At 43.7% G+C, this 22808-nt stretch overlaps 1 protein-coding gene across 5 annotated transcripts in view; it reads right to left on the bottom strand.

The window, feature by feature from the left end:
• The window catches only part of ST6GALNAC5 (ST6 N-acetylgalactosaminide alpha-2,6-sialyltransferase 5), a 188935-nt gene that overhangs the window by 25652 nt on the left and 140475 nt on the right, over positions 1 to 22808 (bottom strand). The gene's annotated exons all lie outside the window — the stretch shown is intronic.

Below are 22808 nucleotides of genomic sequence, written 5' to 3'. Positions count from 1 at the left end.
GTCCTAACAAATTAAACATTCCCATGTTCATGTTTAATGAGCAATATTTCTAGTTGCTGTTTGAAGATAATGTAATTAGGGCCTGAGGCCAAGGCCAGCAAATGTACAAGAAAATAAGATGTTCTGAAGAGATGTTGCATTGTTAGATTTTTTCCAGAGCCTATGCCCTTCTTCTCTGTTAGCTTTGAACAGGACACGCTGGCTTCCTGTACTGTCTCAGGAAATTGAATCCAACTTAGTACTGCATATATTCAGTTTTGTGTTTATTTTGGGAGTTTCCTGAGACATGGCTGTGTCTTCAGAACTATACTGAGAGCACCTGAGGGCAGCCAACTTCCCTCGCCATGTGATGCCTCAAAGCATCAGCTCTGGGATGTAGCAGGATGGGCCCAGCCTTGCTTCCACCACCTACTAGCTATGGGACCTTGGTAAGACATCAACCTCCACAAGTCTCAGTTTTCTCATCTCTAACTGAGGTTAAAACCTCATTCTATTGAAACTGCCAATATTTGGCCTGCAAAAATAGCAACTGCGTATGGTTTAGCATATGCAGAACCTTTAGCATAGGATTGTCATAGTGATCATTCAATAAATGTTAGGTGCTATTAGGATTATTGGTCAGTGTGGTGCCTTTTGCTGTTGTCCAGGGTTCCCTATCAGCCATTTAGAAGGGAATGCAGGGGTCCATAAGGTAATTGTACAATAAGTACTCATGATATCAGCACTGAACACTTAGGGTTTATAATTAATGCAGGGCTTATGAAATGGAGGTTCTACCATTGCAAATTCTCATAATTGTCCCCACATCTAATTACTCTTACATGACAGGCACTGTGCTAGGCAGTCAGAATGCAAAAATGGGGCAAATAGCCTTGAAAGCTTACACTTTAGTGAGGGACAGTGGTCAGTAAAGGAGGACAATACAGTGTGACACAGTATGAGGAGAGGAGGCTCTGCTGAAGTCTGAGGGGCTGTTGAGAGCACAGCAAAGCGGGGGGCACAAAGGAAAACTGGCCAGTCAGCTAATATTTATTGAGTGCTTTTCAGCCACAACTGTGTTAGGCACCGTTCTGATTTTTTATAAATATAATTCCATTAATTCTTCAAATAATACTCTAAGATACTATATTATCACTCCCATTTTACAAATGAGAATAACGAAGGATAGAAAAATGAAGCAACTTGCTCAAGATCACACTGTAAGGCAGGGGCAGTGTTGAAATTTGAACCCAAGAAACCTGACTGCAGAGACAAAGGGATTCACCATGATGCCAACACAGTGCAGTAGAAGAAGCAGAATCAGTCATGGGATGTTTTCTTACCTCATTGCCTCTTTCCTCCCTCTTAGAAACACAGTGATGCTATTTTTTAATCAGTAGTGTTGTTACCATTCTGAGGGCACTGGGCTCAGTGGATGCAGTAAAGTGACAAGAATCTTCTACCAAATACCTCCATTCCTTGGAGGATCATTTGAAATAGATTCATCTAACTAGAACATTAAGTACATGATGCTGAAATGTGGTTGAGATCAAACCTTCTTTAGGAAGTGCCACATTCCTGATGTCCGGAAAGTGGCCCCTATTCCACTCAGAAAACTACTGAAACCTGGAGTAAGGGGTCCTGAATCCCTGGGCGAACTGTTGGGATGAGAGGCAATTTCAGTGGCCACAAAATGGAGGAAATGCTTAACTTTCCTTTCCCTTATTTTACTTGCACGTCCCATACATAAATGATGAAGAGGGAAGAGTTCCATGATAATCTATTCAATGGCAAAATTCCTATTATGTACCAGGCACTGAAACTGGTGCTATGGATACTAGGTTAGCGCAAAACTAATTGCCATTAAAATAATGGCCAAAACCACAGTTACTTTTGCGCCAACCTTAATAACACAATAAAAGAGCATACAGTCCAGGTTGAGGGTGCCCCCAGACAAACCATGACAGGACTGTGCTGTAAGTGCTATAATGCAGTTAGGCACAAGGGACCATGGGACCAACGATGAGGGAACATTTAAGCCTATCCAGAAGAGCCAGAGAGGTGAGAGAACAACCAGGAAAGGATTATGTAATGGAAATCAGCAGAAGAGACAACTTTTAAAAAGGATCAAGTAGTCAACAGTGTCATAGGACAAGTAAAACAAGACTTGGGAAATGTGCTTTGGATTGGATGACTTCAGCCAAAATAGTCTCAGGTGAACAGAAGTGACAGAGGGTGATTGCGGTTGGATTGAGGAAGTAGAGACCACAGCTGACTGCAAAGAGTTGATAGAGGGTTGATGGTGGAGCATGGCAGGACTGACTTTGACACTAAATACTTGTGGCCAGACAACATTGATTTGTTCATTCATTCTAAAGACCTTCACTGAGGACTTAATACACCCCTGAGGTTCTGTGTAACTCAGCATATTTGCTTAATAAGGTTACTTTGTAAGTTCATCCCAGTGGACCCTAAGGCCATGGGAAGCTGCTTTTTCTCATCACGCTCACCTAGAATTATCCTGAATTTTCTGATTAGATCTGTAATTTTATTGTAGTCATTATTACTAGGGAAAACATTCTGAAGAAAGATCCCAGAAGCATCTCTTTCCCCTTAATTAATTATTCTGCTTAGATTCTCAGAACAGAGACTGGTTGGCAGGTGAAACACATTGCCTTAGGGGCCTTCCAAGGACCTGGCGCTCTCTCTTTCTCTTTGCCCAAAGCAGGCCAGCTGAACACTCTTTCAGAGAAGGCCAAGTTTCCTGACCTTGCCATATTGACCCTCTGTGATTAGTGGGCACCACCAGAACATGCCAGGTTGACCCAGTCCCAAAAAGCCACCCTCATGATTTCTGCTACCTGAGAAATCTGAGCTCTGGTATTGATTACCTCAGACACTAACACTCGTTCTTTGAGTTGTCCAGATGCATCAAACAATGCAAAAAAGATCGAAGTCTGAATTATGCCTTAGGTGCTTCTGGTAAGCGGTGCCAATAAAATGACAATAGCTGTTCTAAACATAATGTTACAATTCCAGCAGCTGAGAAGAGCAGTACTAAAGGCTGACCCACTTCCAAAGGACAAAATGAAGTCTGTTTCTTGTATTCAGGGGGACTGATGATATCTTTGGAGGCAGAATGGCGAAAAATTTTACAAATTGTGTGACCCTGTTTCTCATGATTTGGTACAGTTCTCTGAGAGAAACATGCTCCCGCACTCTCAGTACCATTATAACCTTTAGTGTCTTAATGATATGGGTGGAAATATTCATGCCTTGGTGAGTCAAGATTCCTGATGCAATATTTACATGTTCTTCCCTTAAGCATTCAGATGCAGGGTTGATGAATCACTAAGTGGAACACGGGGAGGTGAACTTGAATCTCTGCCCGTCGGCCTGGGAGATGATGTACTGCCGAGGACACAAGAGGGGAGGTGGCTCCAGTGGGCTCTCCCCCGAGCAAGGCCTTCTCTCTGACTTTTTCCTCATAGTGTTCAGCCTCTCCGATTCTTTGGAACATTTTCCTTAAAGCCTCATTTGGTGAGATACTCCGTTCCTTCTTAGGAAACATAGGCATCTATCTTAGTTCACTCCTAGCTTAGTAGTCTCTCTTCCATCCTGACTCATAAGAAAAATCACTTAATACTGAATAGATGGATGAATAAATGAGTGAATGAAACCCAACCCCCTGCCTTATCTATCCTCTGAGAAATCTACCTCCTGACACATACAAAGTAGACATAATGTGATGCCATAACCAATCATTTGACTGTAAACCCCAGGCCTTGGTAAAGATGCCACAAAGAGAAAGGGTGGTGGGCTGTGGAAACCTCTGTCTGCAGAGGAGGCTGCGGCCATTTGCCACTGGGCAGCCTCTCAGCCCAGGGACGATAATGACCAGAGTCCAGGGCACTGCCTGGAATTAATGGCTGGCTGGGAAAATGGCCCAGGACACAGTAAGGACCATTAAGCCCAGCCAGTTATTAATCCCCAGTAAGAGCTTGATGCCAAGGTCATTAGAGCTGTTGTGAGGTGAAAAATACCCAGGAAAACGCACAGCACATGGAGGAGTGACTGTTCTCCAGGCTGCTGATGCTCAGAGCTACAGCCCGGGCCCCCAGGAGCCAGCATGCTCTACAGGAGCCAGTGGGAGGCAGGTGGGCAGGGTCTCTGGAGGGAGTGTGCAGACACATACACACACACGTGCATGCACACTCAGATCTTACCATTTTATTTTTGCTGTCTCTTTTGTGCTTTGATAATTTTGAGTACTTGCCATCATCCCAGAATCTAAGACACTATCTGCAGTTTAGAGGAGGACTCATGAATATTTTAGAATGTGTGAATGAGTTTCTCCTTCCATCACCCCTGCCCGCTCCCAGCAACAACAACAACAAAAACCAGCACCATCACCAACAAAACCCCCAAACATACCTAAAATAATGGAATAGGGAAACATGACAACTTTCATCACAACTAACTCCTTTGGGCTGTGGTGACAGGAGCAATCCCTTCTTGGGAAGCGTGCTCAGGGAATCAAGGTCTGATTTCTGTCACAGCCTGAAGAGCAGGAGCAGAAGGAATTCTCCCTGTGACCTAGCTGACTGCTCTGGAGCCTTCCTTAAGAGAATAGGCCAGGCCAACTCAAATTAAACTTGACACCTAAAACACTCAGCGATGTCCTTGCAAACATTTGCAGCATGGCAATATCAGGCTTCCGTTTTTAAAATTCTGATATATTTGGCAGAGGGAAAAGTACCTCAGAGCATAATGTCCATTAGCTCAGTAATGAGACGGGTCTTGCTCTGGGAGCTGCCTGTTGGTCTGGAGCAAACATAAGACATATTAAATGGCTTCAGGTGTTTCAAGAATCTCTGCACTTTCCAATCTGATGTTTTCCTGTAATTACTGTGCTTTTATTAGCTGTCAATCTCAGTTCAGGCTGACACTGGGTATAAGCCATGCTGATTATTCAATGTGATTCACTAGAAAAATGTTACTCTTCCAAGCTGTTCCTTTCTTTTTTGTTCAATGACAAGCCCACCCACCAGCCTTCACTGCCAAGAAGTCTTCCTGTCTCCACCCAGTGAATGCCACCTCATCTGATTTCCATCTACTGGCTGGCTAAGGATGCAAGAAATCCGTGGGCAGAAAGCAGTACTGAGCAGTTTAGAAGATAGTTTTTTAAGTCACTGACTTTGACTCTGCTTCTTCTACTCATTAGATAGGTAATTTGAAGCAAAGTTGCTTAGCTTTTCTGAGCCCCATTTTTCATCTATGACATGAAGATAGTAAAGCCAAACTCAAAGGGAAGCTTTGCCATCTCAAGTAAGGGTGCACCTTCTACCCAGGTGCTCAAGCCCAAATTCAAGGATCTTTCTTGATACCTCTTTTTCTCTGCCCTTTGCAACTCAGACAATCCTATTGGGTCTATCCTACTACATATGCCCCAGATCCTACCACTTCTCACCATCTCTGCTGCCACCATCTTCATCTAAGCCACCATTGTCTTGTAGTTCCTGCAGCACTCTTAGCTCTTAAGTTCATTTCTTTTATTCTATCTTTTATATTTCTGTTCCTATGTAGATCCTAGGGTCCCCTTTAATATGTAAATCAAATTATGACACTCACCTGCTTAGATCTTACCGTTTGCTTCTTATTGCTTTTGGAATAAGAAATCAAACTTTATTTTTATATTTATTTTTATAATTTCAACTTTTATTTTAGATGCAGGGGTACACATGCAGATTTGTTACATGGGTATATTGTGTGATACTGAGTTTCGAGGCATGAATGATCCCATCACCAAGGTAGTGAGGATAGTACTCAATAGGTTTTTTTCAACTCTTGCCCCTATCACTCCTTCCCCACTCTAGTAGTCTCCAGTGTCTATTTTGCCATCTGTATGTCCATGAACACCCAATGCTTAGTTCCCACTTATAAGTGAGAACATGTGGCATCTGGTTTTCTGTTCCTGCACTAATTCACTTTGGATAATGGCCTCCAGCTGTATCCATATTGTTGTTGCAAAGGACATGATTTCATTTTTCATGGCTTTGTACTATTCCATGAAAAGCCAAACTTTAAACTGAGCTCTGTGTCACGGCTCTCAAGATCTGCAGCTTCTATCCTTGTGTATCCTTTCAGCATCATCCTGTACAGAACTCCCTTGCTTACACTGTCATTTCTCTACTGCTTGCTGTGTGATATACTTTATGTTAGCAATTCCTCCCACCCAAGCCACTCTTCTCCTCATGTCTGCATGATGACTCTTCCACGTGTTACCTCAGACCGCCTCCCCAGGGAGGCTTTCCTTGACCACTCAGTCTAAACTAGTTTCCTTTCCCACCTACTGTAACTACCTCTCATTATCCAGGCTTTTGTTTAAATTCATGTATCACTACCTAAAATAGTCTTAAAATAATATTTGTATGTCTACATGTTTAAGCTCCCCGAAAGGAGGGACTTTGTCTTAGTCACAGTATCTTCAGCACCAAGGACAGTGCCCAGCACATAGAAGGTGTTCAACAAATATACTTTGCAAAGAATAATTGAATGGGCCAGGCGCGGTGGCTCACTCTTGTAATCCCAGCACTTTGGGAGGCCGAGGCGGGCGGATCACGAGGTCAGGAGATCGAGACCACGGTGAAACCCCGTCTCTACTAAAAAATACAAAAAATCAGCCGGGCGTGGTGGCGGCCGCCTGTAGTCCCAGCTACTCGGAGAGGCTGAGGCAGGAGAGTGGCGTGAACCCGGGAGGCGGAGCTTGCAGTGAGCCGAGATTGTGCCACTGCACTCCAGCCTGGGCGACAGAGCGAGACTCTGTCTCAAAAAAAAAAAAAAAAAAAAAGAATAAGTGAATGATAAGCCATGTAAAGCAGTTACCACAGTGTCTGGCACATAAGGAGTGTGAAATAGATGTGTTTATTGTGTTTAAGTGTCCCCATTCTTCCAGTAAGCAGTTCCTGATATTTTCTGACTGGGTAACTAGGATAATATTTTCTAAAGCCCAGTATTTGGAATCTGCATATGTCATAACCACCTTCAGCACTAAATGACCTTCAGAGGGAGATGCAGGAAATCCCATTAGTTTTTTTTTATTTAATTCTATTCTATTTTTAAAATTATTTTTAACAGCTTTATTGAGATTAATTTGCAAACCATAAAATCCCTCAATTTAAAAAATGAATTAAAAATAATTTTTTGTATATTTAGAGAGTTGGGCAACCATCAGCATGACCTAATTTTAGAACATTTCCATCATCCTGAAAAGAAATCTCATGTCCATTTATAGTCACTGTCCATTCCATGTCCAGCCCTAGGCAACCACTAATCTACTTTTTATCTCTAAAGATTGGCCTTTTCTGGACATTTCACATAAATGGAACAATAAAATATATAGTCTTTTGTGTCTTGCTTCTTTCACTTAGCATAATAATTTTGAGGTTCATCAAAATTCAGCGTCATCTTGTACATATATACATATGTATCTAGCATGTGTCAGTACTTTGATTATTTTTGTCCATACCACATTTTGTTTATTCGGTAATCACTCGATGTACATTGGATTTGTCTCCATTTTTTGGTTATTGTGAATAATGGTATTACAAACATTCACATACAAATTTTTATGTGGACATATGTTTTCATTTTTTCTTGAATAGAAGTCTAGCAGGGGAATTACTGGGTCATATGACAATTTTGTTTAACATTTTGAAAAACTGCTAAACTACTTTCCAAAGTGGCTACACCATTTTACATTCCCACCCACTAGTTCCAATTTCTCTACATCCTTGTCATCACTTAGTACTGTCTCTTTTGATTATTCTAATGGGTGAAAAGAAGTACCTCACTGTGCTTTTGATTTGCATTTTCCGAGTGACTAATGATGAACATCTTTTCATGGGCTTATTTATGCCGTTATTCTCAGGTTTTCAATTGCATCTACTGTGCCCTACCCTCCACCCTAAATAAGTGCCACCAAAGCTAAGTGATTCTATTGAGCTCTGAGCCAACATTCAGCTGACTTTTCTGGGAGCCTTGTATGTGGAGGCCCCACTAGCCACAGGAGATGAAGTGAATTTTCTAGTCTTAGCTAGCAAAATTTGGGTACCTCTCTACACTTAAGGGTGTTTTTAAATGGCCCCTCTCTCTTTCTATTCTCTGTACAACACCCTTAAGTCTAGAGAGGTAAACCCAAAGTGAAAAATAGAGTGAGCAGTAGCTGGGACATAATTTTATGTGGAATCCAAATTTTGCTAGCTAAGGTTAGAAAATTCACTTCATCTAGTCATTTACATTAAAATGAGTTTCATAGACTCATGGAATAATATTTTTGTAGAAATCTCAGAGATTATCTAGGCCAGTAATTCTCACAGTGTGGTTCCCAGGCCAGCAGCAACAACAAAGTCTAGGAACTTGCCAGAAATGTGAATATTCAGGCACTGCCCTAGACCTTCTGAATCAGATGCTCCAGGATGGGGCCCAGCAATCTGTGTTTTCCCAAGCCCTCCAGTGCTTCTGATTCATCCTCAAGGTTGAGAACCACTGGGCTGGGCCAACATCCTCATTTTACAGAAGAAGCCGAAGCTCAGGGGGCTCTGGGATTTGTTCAAAACCATACACGAAAGGTAGCATCTGGGATGAACTCCAAGTCTCCTCACTTCTAAAAATCCGAGAAAATCCGCCTGTATCCATAGACTGTTCAAAGTCACTGGGTACTAACCGAAAAGCAATCATTAAATAATAGTACACTTAAGTTGCAACCTAGAAGTGTAAGTGGTTTTAAGGAAACAGACAAATAAGAAGGAACATCCCTTGTTTGACATGCTGCCCTCGCTCTGCAGGCTGCCTTCCTCTGCACCACCTGCCTGCTTATTTGGAATAAGCAACTGGGAATAGCTATACAGCATTTCAACCCCCAATTACAGGAAAGATGCTGAATGCCTCTGTGCATGGCTGGGGGTTTTTCTCACCCCAGAAGCTGGGTCATGGGGGGCTACTTTCAAGCCAGCACATTCCCTTAGAGGTGGGACAGTCAGGACTCACCTTGCTGTTGTGGGTTTTCTGCCTCCCTCAAAAGCTATGTTGAAGCCCTACTCTCTGGTACCTGTGAATATGATCTTATCTAGAAACAGAGATTTTGCAGATGTAATTGAGATGTAAGTCAGGGTGAGGTCATACTGGATGAGCGCAGGCTCTCAATCCAGTCACCGGTGAAGTTATAAGAAGAGACACAAAACACAGAGATACACAGGGAGAGCACCACGTGAGGACAGAGGCAGAGATTGGGGTGATGCATCTAGTAGGTGAGGAACACGGAGGATTCGCTGGCAACCACCAGAAGCTGGAAGATGCAAGGAAGTATCCTTCCCTAGAGCTTGCAGGGGGAACAAGGCTGTGCCAACACCTTGATTTCAGACTTTTAACCTCCAGAACTGTGAGAGAGTAAATTTCTGTGGTTTTTACACAGCTGATTTGTGATAATTTGTTCTGGTAGCCCTAAGAAACTAATACTTTGCCACCAACAAGGTCGCTACCCTCCCACCTAACACCCTCCCACTGGTTCCTCGACTTTGCAATTCTCCTCATTTGTCTTGCAGCTTTCTCCTTTCAGTTCATTCTCTGCACAGCTGCCAGAGTGGGGTTTCAAAGCATAGCTCACACCACTCCCTTCCCCTGCGTATAGAGTAAAACTGAGTTAATTACCTGGTTGGAATCTTGTCTGCCTCATGGCCCTCACTCATTTCACTCCCCACCCTACTCTCTATTCTCCGGCCCGGCTGATTTCCCTCTCCTTTCTGTTCCTGGGAAACAGTAAGCATTCCTTCTCTGGTCTCCAGCCTTTGCTTTCCCAGTTGTTCATAAGCTTGGCTCCTTCTCATCTCTCAGGTCTCAGCTTAAATGTCACCTCCTCCAGGAGGCCCTTCCTGACTGCCTCCCCCACTTATTCTATAACAAAGATGTTAACAACACATAACACTGACTAAGTGTTCAACTAATGTGTCAGGACCTTTTCCAAGCCCAATACATACGCTATCTAACCTAGTCCTGAAGACAGCTCTGAGAGGCAAGTTCCACCATTCTCTCTTTTTTAACTAGATGAGGAAGTTGAGGTACAGTTTACCACCTCTCATGATCCAATTTGTTTCCTTCATGGTAATAATCAAAATCTTTAATGATTTAAACTTTTTTAAAAATTTCTGTATTGTCTGTTCCCTGCCACAAAAACAGGAGTGCCACGAGGCAGCGATTCTGCACAGTGCATGGCATACAGCAGGTGTTCAAGAAATAGTTAAAGAAATCTCTGTGCCTCAGTGCCTCACTTTCTCAGCAAGCAGTAGATGATTTTCCTCTGTCCAAAGGGGGCATGGACGAGTTGTCAGTGGGACAAGCCTATTTGTTTCTTTTCTGGAATGCCAGTACATTGGTTGATGTTACGCACTGGCTCACCTCAGTGCCTTCAAATAACTCCCTGATGTGATTTCCTTCAAAGGTCACTCGTATGCAATTACTTCCTCTAGGAAGAGATTGGACATAAAGGCCCCCTGCGCTCATTAGAACAAACAGAAACCTGCATTTTCATTAGAGTGAGGTGATATTTAATGTGGCCCGACAAGCCCGATTCCACAAAACTGGCTTCTCTGGCCTCTGCTGTTTGAAATGCCCCAAAGATAAACATAGCATGGCTCGAAATCTAGAAGATAACTGAGAATGGGCCGGGCGCGGTGGCTCACGCTTGTAATCCCAGCACTTTGGGAGGCCGAGGCGGGCGGATCACAAGGTCAGGAGATCGAGACCACGGTGAAACCCCGTTTCTACTAAAAATACAAAAAAAAATTAGCCGGGCGTGGTGGCGGGCGCCTGTAGCCCCAGCTACTCGGAGAGGCTGAGGCAGGAGAATGGCGTGAGCCCGGGAGGCGGAGCGTGCAGTGAGCCGAGATTGCGCCACTGCGCTCCAGCCTGGGCGACAGAGCGAGACTCCGTCTAAAAAAAAATTAATTAATTTTAAAAAAAAGAAGATAACTGAGAATTAATGGTCAAATGCAAAAGAATTATGAGAACTTGGAGTCGTATATATAGCTGCATTAAACTGGGGGAAAAAGCTGAGGTTTCAGTCAACCAAATGAGAAAAATATCAAATTGACCAGAATCATAAATGTAGTGTTAGAGTGGAGAGAGCAACTGGCTTGGGAGTCAGGCTGGGGCTCAGATCTCGGTTCAGTCATCTGTTGGTAGGTACTTCCCTACTCTCAGTCTCAGTTTTCTCATCTATAAAATGACTATGGTAGATACTCAGTAAGGAGTAGCTATTAGTATTATTATGGCTCAATTGTTACAGATATAAAGACAGCCATGTGGAATAACCTGCCAGTCCCTCTCCCCTCATATCCAGCCACTCACTGACCCTGCTGACCCAACCCTCCTGTATGTCTGTTGACGTTAATCATTTCTATCTTCCTGCAGGTTGCTTCCCCTGACTCCACCCCGGGTTCAACTCACTGTCTTTTTCACCCAATCACTGTCCTGCCTCAAAGCCAGTCCTCCTACGTCCACCTCAATCCATTCTCCATACCAGCCAGAGTGGGCTTTCTAAAATGCACTTTTAATTAGGAACTCCTTGGCAAGTCCCTCTGTATCTCATGCCTCTCACGGTTCCTCTCTACTCCAGCCACACTGCCTTTGCTCGACCTTGTAGCTCCAAGTGGCACTATTCATAAAGTCTGGCCTCAGGTCTTTGCACGTGCTTTCCCCTGGAACCCAAGTCTCCTCAATTGTAAACCAGAGCAATAATACCAGCCTCGCAGAGTTATTTTGTGACTTAACTGAGATAATAATAATATTTAAACTTACCCTCTCTGCCTCTCCCTGTCTATGATTTTTGGAACTCCTGCATCTCCCATTCAAAGCGTCACTTTCTCGTGGATCCTTCCCTAAACTCCAAGACTAGTGTAGCACTGCTTCTCGCTTTATAATTCTTATCATATTGACAATCACTGATTCAATGTCTCTCTTTCCTACAAAGTTGCAAGGTTGTGAAGAACTAGGTTCATGTTTATGTTGGGTTTAAGTCATCACAATATCCCCAGGACCTAATACACAGTAGGTACTCACTATATATTTGCTGTACAAGTAATTAAATTAGTTAATGCAGGTGTGAGAACCTTTCCAGAGTGATAGTCTCTCCCAGGTTTTCTGTTTGGGTTTCCATTCTATTTTTACATGCTTGAGTATAGAGCAAGAGACAAATCTATCCCAAATCAGATATTTAATTTGGAGCAAATACTCATTTTTCTCATAAACAACTGAATAGCTCAAACTAAACCAATTACACTTCACCTGACTTCTATTTGTTTTGTTATCTAAGTATAAGGGAGGTTCCAGAAGGAGTCATCATTTGAGGTTCTGGACACTGACGACTGCCAAGTAGCAAATAACCAGATTGTGGCAGTGTTTATGCTCTGGTTCTCAAGCTGATGGTTTGTTTACTGAACTGCCTGTGTTAGGGGCTCTGAGAGTGGAAGAACGGTCATCAGCTGCCTGGATAACAACTCAGCACCCTAGCTGGAAACACATGAGTAAACAAAATCATAATTTTTCACTTTGCCAAGCTCAGTAAACACCATCTTGATGAGCTACCAGCTAGGCAGCCATTAGTTAAATAAATAAAGCATGAGGGTAGAAACAGGATTATTGACACAGGCACCGTCTACTCATTTGCTAACCATTGATGGACATTAGCTGTGATGTACCCACTGGGGAGGGACTTTGCCACCTGCTTTAATCTTGCTAAACATGATGCATCCTCTGGGGCCACAGAATGGTTTACTCTGTAGCAATGAAAAATCACATTTTCTTCTTTTTCACTTTTATGTGCACAATGCAAGTTATTAAGCACCTACTGTTTATGTAATGGAACCTCTTAGGCAGACTGCCCAGACACAACTGCCTTCACTCCGCTGACTCTGCCCAGATTTGGCAAGGAATTGTAAAATAAGAGAAGCAGATTCCTGGCAAGATGAGATGGAGGCCCCCTGTTCCTTCAAGAAGGCTGGGAATGAATGATGGCAGATAGGATTGATAGCTTAAAAGAGTTTCAAGGTTTAGAAAATTTCTTCTTTTCTTAGAAACAGGGAATATTTTTATCCAGTCTTCTTTTCTTGATATTCCTCTTATGGCTTCATCCATTTATATTAGACCTTTCTTGAGATTCTGCTTAAGCACATTAGCAGATCTATAATCTCTTGAAGACTTTCAGGAGCCTGACTCATGGCTTCAGCTGTCCACTCCATAGAAATGTCTCGAGTATTCTAGCTCTTCCTCTGTTCATGTCTGGATTCCAACTCCCTGGAGTCCTATGGACTCTTTCTATTTCTATTGACGATGACAATAAAAACCAGGTCCCAGTGCCAAAATAACAGTCATAATGACTATCAATTTTTGCAGATGAATTTTTATATTATTACTAGCATCTCAGTTAACCCCAATGTAAGCCTGTAAGATCCATATTACCACCTTAGTTTATATTGAGGAAACAGGGGCTCAGGGGTTAAATTGCTCAAGGTCATAGTTTCTGCGGCACAGCTAGTGTCAGTGCTGAGGCCAAAGCCACTCCCTCATGTGTGCCTGCTCTTTCCGCCATAATATGCACAACAAAATCAGTGGAAGGACTGGAAAGAAAAGAGGATTGGGGAGTCTTAGAGAAGAAAAAAGAAAGCCTACATGAACGAGTTAGTAAATAATAAAAATGGCAGGAGAAATCAGAAAGCAGAGAAACATAGAAATTGGAGGTATTGAGAACACACGGTGACTGTAAAAATTTTAAGGGACCCAAGAGGTTAACGAAGAGACTTAATGGAACAGCCTAGAATTCAGGAGGCGTTCAGCCCAGGAACTAACATTTCCACACCACTCAAAAGCTGGTGGTGTACAATACACTGCACTCCCGCAAATGACATTCATAATGGTGACCCTAAGTCATCAAGAAAAGCTTAAATTAAGTTTTGTTCACTTAGGTAGGAAAGTATAAAATCAATTTGGAACCTTCAACAATAATTTAGACAAATAAGATTTGGTGCTAAACGGGACTGTGCTTATGTTGTTTTAAGCCTCATTTGCTCATAAAACTCATTTCTCAACCGGCCTTCAAAATGAGGTGCCAGACTACTTTGAAAAGTGACTGCTGAAGGGTAAATGTGTTTTCCTTTCTTCACTCAGGTATGATGGTGATGACTAACTTTCCACCAAAATTCATGCATCCCTTCCACAGTATGGAGTCACAGATGGAAGTGGCTGCCCAGTCAGGGACTTCGTTTCTAGTCCCCATGCCTCTAGGGAGAGTGCTGTGACTCCTAATGGAATGGGAGCAGAGGTCATTGGAAAACTTCAGAAGCAACTGTCTTCTCCACTCTCTTTCCCTTTCTGACACCTTGATACACATGGCACAGTAACATTGGAAGCCACACATTGAACGTGACAGAGCCAAAGAACAGAAGGAGACCAAGTCTCTGAACTGTGGTTTGGATGAGACATAGTAGAAACTCCCACTTTTTTGACCATGTGAACAAGACAAAAGCTGTCATTTTTGAGCTATTACACATCTTTGGGGATCCCTTCGTGACAGCAGGCAATGTAACTATACTCATTGTTTCAGAAGCCAAGAAACTTTCTCTTTTTTCCGCTTATTGTACTAAGTGGCTAGAGTGCAGGAGTCATGTGTTCTTTCTAAAGTACAGTTCTGATCATGTCACTCTAACATAATGATCTTCTATAACCCCCTCATCCCTAAAGAGGGAAGTCTATATTTCTAAAAGTGCTCCTTGATAGCTTATTTTCCACTGATCCATTTCAAGAACTCTACACATGCCCACACTGGACCACCACCCACATATCCAAACGTACCCTGTCCTTGCCTTTCCCGTTAGAATAGCCTTCATCTGGAATGCACTCCCAGCTGTTCCAGCTGCAGTTTTTGACAGCCAAACCAACATTCCAGGTCCTATGTAAAGGCTACTTATTCAGCAGAGTTGTCTTTAACAATGATTGCTTGGGTTCAAATCCCATCACTTACCAACTGTTGACTTTGGGAAAATTTCTCAACTTCTCTGTGTCTTAGTTCCCTCACCTATAAAATAATGGTAATGCTAGACCCCAGCTCATAAAGCTGTGAGGGTTCAATGAGCTAATCTGTAGAGGAGCTTCCACCTCCTCCACTGCTATCAGCAAACCCCACTACTCACTGCCGTTATTTCTTCACCAAACTCAGCCATTTGTGTGTCACTTCTTTGTGTCCCACACTGTCTCACACAAAGTGTTTTAAATATAAAAGACACCCAATAAGTGTTGGTTGAATGAATAAAAATATGAATTTCTGAAGCTGCAGAAAGTGGGTTTCAGCTTTCCATTCGTTCATGCGTCACTTGAAGGACTATGATGTTTCCTTCCAGCTTGATTTCTAATAAGAGTACAGTGAGGTCTTTTGATGTCCTGAAGTTTTGAAGAGGCTCTGATCATTTTTCCAACCTCCAGTGAAATTTTCCATCCTTTGATTGTGGGAACCTAATTTGCTAGGAAGTTTTGTTTCGGTTTTTCAGGTGCCAGACTTAGTGAATTTCTCTGGCCAGGTTAAGAAGTAGTGGTCACATTCTTCTTTTGTGCTTGTTTCTGGACATGCCTTAGGTTTCAGTGATACCCAGGGCTTGTCTTGAGAGGCCAAAGAAGGGTTAAAGAATTTGAGGCTGCAAGGACTAAATATCTTTTAGAGCTGACAGTGTGGGAGGCACAGGGCAGAGGCCACTGGAGAAAGGCATTGTTAAATACAGAGCCTTGACAGACTGCAGTCCCCACTGCCCTGGCCCAGCTCATTTTTAGTTGCACTCGGGGCTGATGTGATGTTTATCTCAAAAATAAGACTTACTCCGGAGGGATACCAGAACTGCAAATCAGTGTTTTGTCAAACACAAGAGGACATGTCTCTCTAAAGCACTTTTGAAGTTTAAAAATGCTAAAACAGTAAAACCCCCCTACTCATTAAATGATATCTGGTATGAAATAATTCCACTTCCTAATGAGCTTTTCCGCTTGGATGGCACATCAGAACATCACCACCAAACACATCTAAAGCTGAACTCAACTTCAGTCTCCCCAGATCTGCCACTCTGTCTTCCATGCAGTGAAGGTTGTAATCCCACCTGGCTTCCCATGCCAGAAACCTGGGAGTCACATTAAACCCTCCATTTCCTTCTCCTCAACAAATCAATCATTAAGGCTTATAACCCTCAATTTCTCTCAACTCTGTGTCTCCCAGTTCCCATTGTGCTCCTCGGTCCAGCCCTCCACCATCTCTGCCCTGAATTACTCCAACTCGGTTATAATGGTGGTTTGTTTGCCAGCATCTCTAAGGAGATTGCAGTCACCTTGCCTTGGGATGTTGTCTTATTTACAGAGCTTGGCACAGTTTTCAGCACACACAGTAGACACTCAATAAATGGTCACCCATCTTAAGCTCACACTTCTAGCAACTGGAAGAGGCCAATGGGAAAGTATACTTCACCCCTGCCCCCTAATGTAGGTGCTCTGAGACTCAGTCATAAGCCCAAGTAGAAGAGAACCTGAACACCTTTCAATTTATCTTTGGTGTAAAGGGCAACATGTATTTTTGTTGTAAGTGATTAGAAGGTAGGAGATATACCTTTGGGGATTGAGTACATTACAGAACCGTGAAAGGATCCAGAAGCACTGGGCAGTGGAGCTGGCACTGGCACCTGCTGCTTGCTTCTGTCATTAACATTCATTGCTTTCTGTCTTTGGAGTAGAGGTGAAGAAACTCTCTTGTCAGCACCACCTCTGCCAGACTCCCATCAACTTGTGGGAGCACCTACACTGGGGAAAACATTCTTGGGCCGCTGATGGCCCAAACCACTGTGTGCAGTGCCTGCCTTGCTCTTCATCAGTTTAGGGACAAACCTCTGGGGCAGGAGCCAGACTCCAGGAGTGTGTTCCACAGCACAACACTTGTACCTAACACATTTTCATTGATTGATTGATTGATTCATTCATTCGTTCAGAAAGTGTTCCTTAGTGGTCCACTATCTTCCAGGCACCATTCTGCAAGCTAAGGATGCCAGAGAAAGCTAATGAGGCTGAATCTCTACTATGAAGGAGGCTACATACAAACTGGGAAGATGGACTGTAAATCAATAAATAAGTAAAACATGTGCAGTGGTTGACACCTGCTGTCCTTTCTCTGCTGACTTTGCAGAGCCCCGCATATTATGCTGCTGCTTGGCACATGGAGCCAAGGCTGTTTCCCCTGTTCTGGGGGGTTGGTAAGCTTAGCCCTCTGAACCCCCCTCAATGACACCTCCATAAGCCAGTGCCAAAGCTGGAATTAGGCCCCTGAGATGAATCAGTCCCAGCTCCACACAAAGACTGCCCAGCCAGGATGCATGTATATGCCTTTTAGAAGGCAATTTTAAATGCAATTGGCCGTGCTGTGCCCTTATATGGAGACAGCAGGATAGGTGAGAAAGAGGAGGAAATTAACATAAGAGGAGCGGAGGGTGATCCAGAGTGCTTAGAGGGTCCGGGCAGGAGGGCTCCCCTGGCTAACAGGGCAGGACTCTCTCCTTAATCATATCTCCCAGGGCTCTTTTTTCCAATGAAAATGGCAGCAAACAGGTCAAAGATAGCATGCATGACCTTTAAAATAAACCACATAAGTGCCATGGAAGAAAGAGAAGCCCTGGGAGGTGAAGGAACTTGCCCAAGGTCACCCAGTGAGTTACTGCCAAAGCCAAGACTAGAATTCAGGTTAGAACTTCCAGTCAGTTCCTCTTCCATTTTGCGGTGCTGCCTCCTAAGAGAAAATCTTGGAGAATAATCTTCTTTCCTGAAATCAGCCCTCGATGAGGCTGGGCCTCCCTATGTATATGAGCTTTGTGATAGAAGACTGAGCTGACCTGCCTGTGTTCATGTTTCCCACCCGTGGAGGGTGGGTGGGTCTCTGGGGCCCTGTAGCTGCAGGGGAGAAGACTGCCTGGGGGAGGGGCAGCAGGAGGGAGGGAGCCTGAGTGGGACTGGATGACCCGGCACAGTGGACGGGGCTGTGAGCCCACTGACCTATGTCTTTCCATTGACCCCCTTCTCTCACTTTCTTCTTCCAAGCATCCTTACCATGTGACCCCCAACTGGTCACCCCACTACAGCCTCCGGGCCACCCAAGGATCCCATGTGGCTACAGATGCACCCCATGTTCCAGACCTTTATTAATGACGTTTTCTGATCAAAATTGATCTACTCTATGATCTATTTTTTTTTTTTTTTCGATACAGTCTTGCTCTGTCGCCCAGTCTGGAGTTCAATGGTGTGATCTCGGCTCACTGCAACCTCCACCTTCTGGGTTCAACTGATTCTCCTGCCTCAGCCTCCAGAGTAGCTGGAATTACAGGCACCTGCCACCACACCTGGCTAATTTTTGTATTTTTAGTAAAGAGGGGATTTCACCATGTTAGCCCGGCTGGTCTCAAACTCCTGACCTCAGGTGATCCACCAACCTCGGTCTCCCAAAGTTCTGGGATTACAAGCGTGAGCCACTGCACCTGGGATCCATGATCCATTTTTAACAGACTATTTCAGGTTCATGGAGAGAGTTGATTCTCACAAAGTAAATTGTGTCCAGGTGTAAGAATGTAATTTCTAAAGCCAAAAGGGATAATGGTGGTGGAATATTAGGTATTTTAAAATTTTTAATAGGATGGCTGGGGAGTGCAAGACTTCAGAATCGATCAGGCTTTCCAGCACCTCTTAATGCCTATTACGTTTATGCCTATACCTAGGACAAAGAGAATCCGCAGACAGAGAGAGAGCTGGGACTGGGGGAAGGATACAGAAGAAGGTAGAAAGGGCAGAGGCAAGAAAGAGGACCCGCCTGGTGAGGGGCTGACTAAGGAAGGTGGGTCACAGCAGATGAAGTTGGGAGAAAGGAAGCTTCTCTAAATCCCTGAACTGACCAGCTGGGGATTCTGGTGCTCTGTGGATGGTTAGGTCTTGGTTTGCTCCAGAGCGGGACTGGGGACTACTGAATAGCCATGCCATGGTGCCTTCTTAGACCCAGATCATATCTTGGCTCAGGCTCCACAGGCAGTCCACACTGCCCCTTTGTTCTCTGCATGGAGCTTCTGGGTCTCACATATCAAAGTCCCTTGCAAAATCCCTAGAAACAGATCCTGCCCTGGAGACCTTCCCTGGCCATCCAGAGCACACAGTGCTAGGCAGAGGTGAGGTGCTCCCTAGCCTGCCTGGAGGCATCTGCAGTCTGAGGCCCGGAGGCTGGAAAAGGGCACAGGCTTTTCAGTGAGCCCCTGGGAGATGCTGTCTCCTGTCCTTGGCCTTTCATGCATCCTATAAGTTCCTCTACCAGTAGCAAGATTCTGAGTACTTAGAGAAGGGGAGGTGATATTAACATGAATCAATTCATTCATTCATTCATTCATTCAAGAAATACCCTGAGTGTCAGCTCTTTCCAAGGACCACCTTAGGTACGGGGAATGCAGTGGAGAGTAAAACAGCCGCAGCTGCCCTCACCAACATGCAGTTTGGTGGGGAAGACCAATATTAACCAAAGAATTGCACAAATGCAAAATTACAACTGCAGCCAATGCCATGAAAGAAAAGTACAAGGTCTTACGAGAACATTCTCTGCAGGGAGCACATTGGGTCAGCTGCGGGTGTTGGAATAAAGCTGTGGTCCTGACTTCTGGGAAGCTCCCAAGCTTCCAGGCCCACACCGACCAAGCAGCCCTTTCCTCTGCTGCCTGGGGCCTGGCTGTAGCTTGTTATCTGGACTCTCTCAGATCTGTCTCCTTAACAGTGACCCTTTTATTCATGTGTATATTCTCCAGTAGATATAACTGAGGCTGAATTTTGAAGTTAAAATGTGAAGCAAACCCATGCGGGCTTAATCTGCCAGCATCAGCACAGGACACCTGCTCATGGCACCCAAATGACTCCCCCCATTCGGCGCCTTTGAGAAACTGTTCTTCCTGCTTTGTAGCTCACACTCTTCTAGTTGGCTCTACAATGACCCAGTTCTACCAGGCCCCTGTGCTCAGCCTCACCCTTCCCTGTGGTGCTGGATATAATAATAATTTAAAAAAATATATAATAAAGTGCAACAGAGAAAAAACTGCCCACTCTCAATCTAACTGTGAAGGCTCCTGCCTCCTTCAGTGCCAAGATTTCTGAGCTGTCCGAGATTTCAGCTCTGCTCTGACACAGTTCCTTCTTGACTTGTGCCATCCTGCAGTTCCGAGTGGCTCTGGACATTATAGCTCCATGCTGCTTTGTCAGCACAAACCTCCAGTTGCTCTGCCTGCCTCTCAGTGGGAACCCGTGCTGGAAGAGCTTCAATGGCACTTATCGGGTTCCAGGCTCTGCCTGGTGCCGGTGGCCCTGAAACTAAGTCATGGAAAGTATTACAGCTTTATGCCACTGTCACCATGCACAGAGCTGTACCTAGGGATGTGCAAGAGGGTTTTAGTTTGTTATATGGAAAAATGAATTTCTATTATATGCAGGAGAAATCCCCAATGTATTAGTTTGCTAGGCTGCCCTAACAAAATACCACTGGCTGCGTGGCTTAAATAACAGAATCCCTCCCTGCAACAGTTCCAGAGGCTGAAGTCCAAGATCAAGGTGTTGGCAGATTGGGTTTCTTCTGAGTCCTCTTCCCTTGGCTTGCAGAGGCCTGCCTTCTCACTGTGTCCTCACATGGTCCCTCGGCCTGTGTTTTCAGTGTCCCAACCTCTTCTCATAAGAACACCAGTCATATTGAATTAGGGCCTCTCTAAAGGCCTCATTTCAACTTAATTACCTCCTTAAGTACATCCTGCATCTTCAAATACAGTCACATTCTGAAGTAATGGGAATTAGGACTTCCACGTACAAATCTGGGGAGACATAATGTGGCCCGTGACACCAAATTTGCCAAGAAATATATATCCATAAAGAACACAGATGATAGAGGAAGAAAAACAGAAGGGGTCTGAGATGTCACTTCTAAAAGGGCCAATACAAAGCAGTATCCCATTTTCAGAGGTGAGAACAAAGTTGGGAATGAAATCTAGCAATTCAAGAAAACCCGTTTTTAAATATTTATTTTTCACAATAGATATAACTGGGTCTGAATTTTTAAGTTAAAATGCAAAACAAACCCAGTTTCTTAATGCTTAAACTTTACTGGTCCATAGTGTGACCTTACTGAGGTATAAGAGACCACAGCGTCCTCCTTTGAGTTTCCTGTAAACTAATAATCAAATCATTAATCTAGCCTAGGTTGCTTTAAAGTTTTGAGCCCATGATTCCCTCTATTTTCTGGACACAAGCCTTCATGTAAAGGACACGCTGGATGGAATATTGCTGCATGCAAACACTGCATTATATTGGCTTTCTTGGCCTGCATATTTTAGGGGTACAAACTTCACATGAGAAATTAAAACTTTTCACAAAATACTTTCTTGGGTCTGGAAAGGTAAAATTTCAACGCCAAAGCATGTGTTAAACTGGAAGGGTAACATCCTGTGTCTATAAATTTCTTGGGGTCTCAGTTTTGCTAGGAAAGGTGCAGGTATATTAGAAAGCAAGGTTTCTGCTTCAGAGAGGTGTTTGTAACCACCTTAATTTTTTGCTTTTATGGATTCAATGGCAAGTGAAAGCTTTCATTAGAATAGTTAAAACACTCCTCTCCTGCAGAAGAGAGAAATGATTCATGCTGGGCTTCTAGGAACTGGCCATTTCCCAGAGAGCACTTCCCCAGATGTGCATTTTGTTGGCTGGCGGAGAAAAAGACAAACGGGGCGCAGCACAGACTGCTGAATGGCATGACAGCATCTGCGTATGAAAGGCATTTCTGTTCTTATTAGGAGGTCTGATTACACAGCTCTCAAATTTCCCCTTAAGCCTCCTGAGATGTGTGTGAGGTGCAACCTTGTAAATTGTCAGCACATAGAAAGCTAAGATTTAGAGAGTGGTTTCCAATGTGCATCCTATAAAATGTGTCCCGTGAGGAAGATTAGTATCAATCACAGGCTTATTGGAGAGGGAGATGGGATCCAATGATAACCTGGCACTATCAACTAGAGTAATGGTCTAAGAAGAAAAAGCAATCAGAGAGGAGAAAGGAATATCCACAAAGAAAGACAGAAGTAGAAAGTCAGAGTGCAATGTATCATATTGATGAACACGAGCTGTTATCCAGGACAAAGGCTCATGTGAACAATGCAGGTTCTCACACAATTGGATATTGCCTATTGCTTATCTTAAGGAGGATGAGAGAGACACACACGTATCACATCAAGCCATCAAGCATCCTGACTTGAAGTATGGCGGCAACAAAATATAATGAAGTCATTAATACTCAGGAGTCTTACCTGTACTATTTGGGAATCATTTGCTAATTCCAGAGGGTTCTATAAGAGGAACCACGTTCTAGTTTCACAGAGAACTTCATCGTGGAAACAATAAAAGCAACATACCCCTGCCCCCAACCAATTTGGTTTCTTGGATTCTGGTAGAATTATTCAAGTCATTATTCCTCAGGATGTGAGTTTACAAGCAGGGGATGGAAGAAAGGTTTGAATACTTTTTTAAAAAAGAGACTGGTTTGACTACTTTTTTAAAAAAGACCGATTTGAAGCTTTTCGTCTCCTCAAATTCTTTGACGCTTCCCCCATCAAGAGGTAGAATCTAGTTTCCCTTGCCCTAAATATGGGCTCATCTTAGTATCTCACCTGCAAAGAAAAGAATGCAGTGGAAAGTGTCACTGTGTGGCT

Source organism: Symphalangus syndactylus, chromosome 12 (assembly GCF_028878055.3).
Source record: "Symphalangus syndactylus isolate Jambi chromosome 12, NHGRI_mSymSyn1-v2.1_pri, whole genome shotgun sequence".
NCBI classification, from domain to species: domain Eukaryota; kingdom Metazoa; phylum Chordata; class Mammalia; order Primates; family Hylobatidae; genus Symphalangus; species Symphalangus syndactylus.
This window is presented reverse-complemented; position numbering and strand designations above follow the sequence as displayed.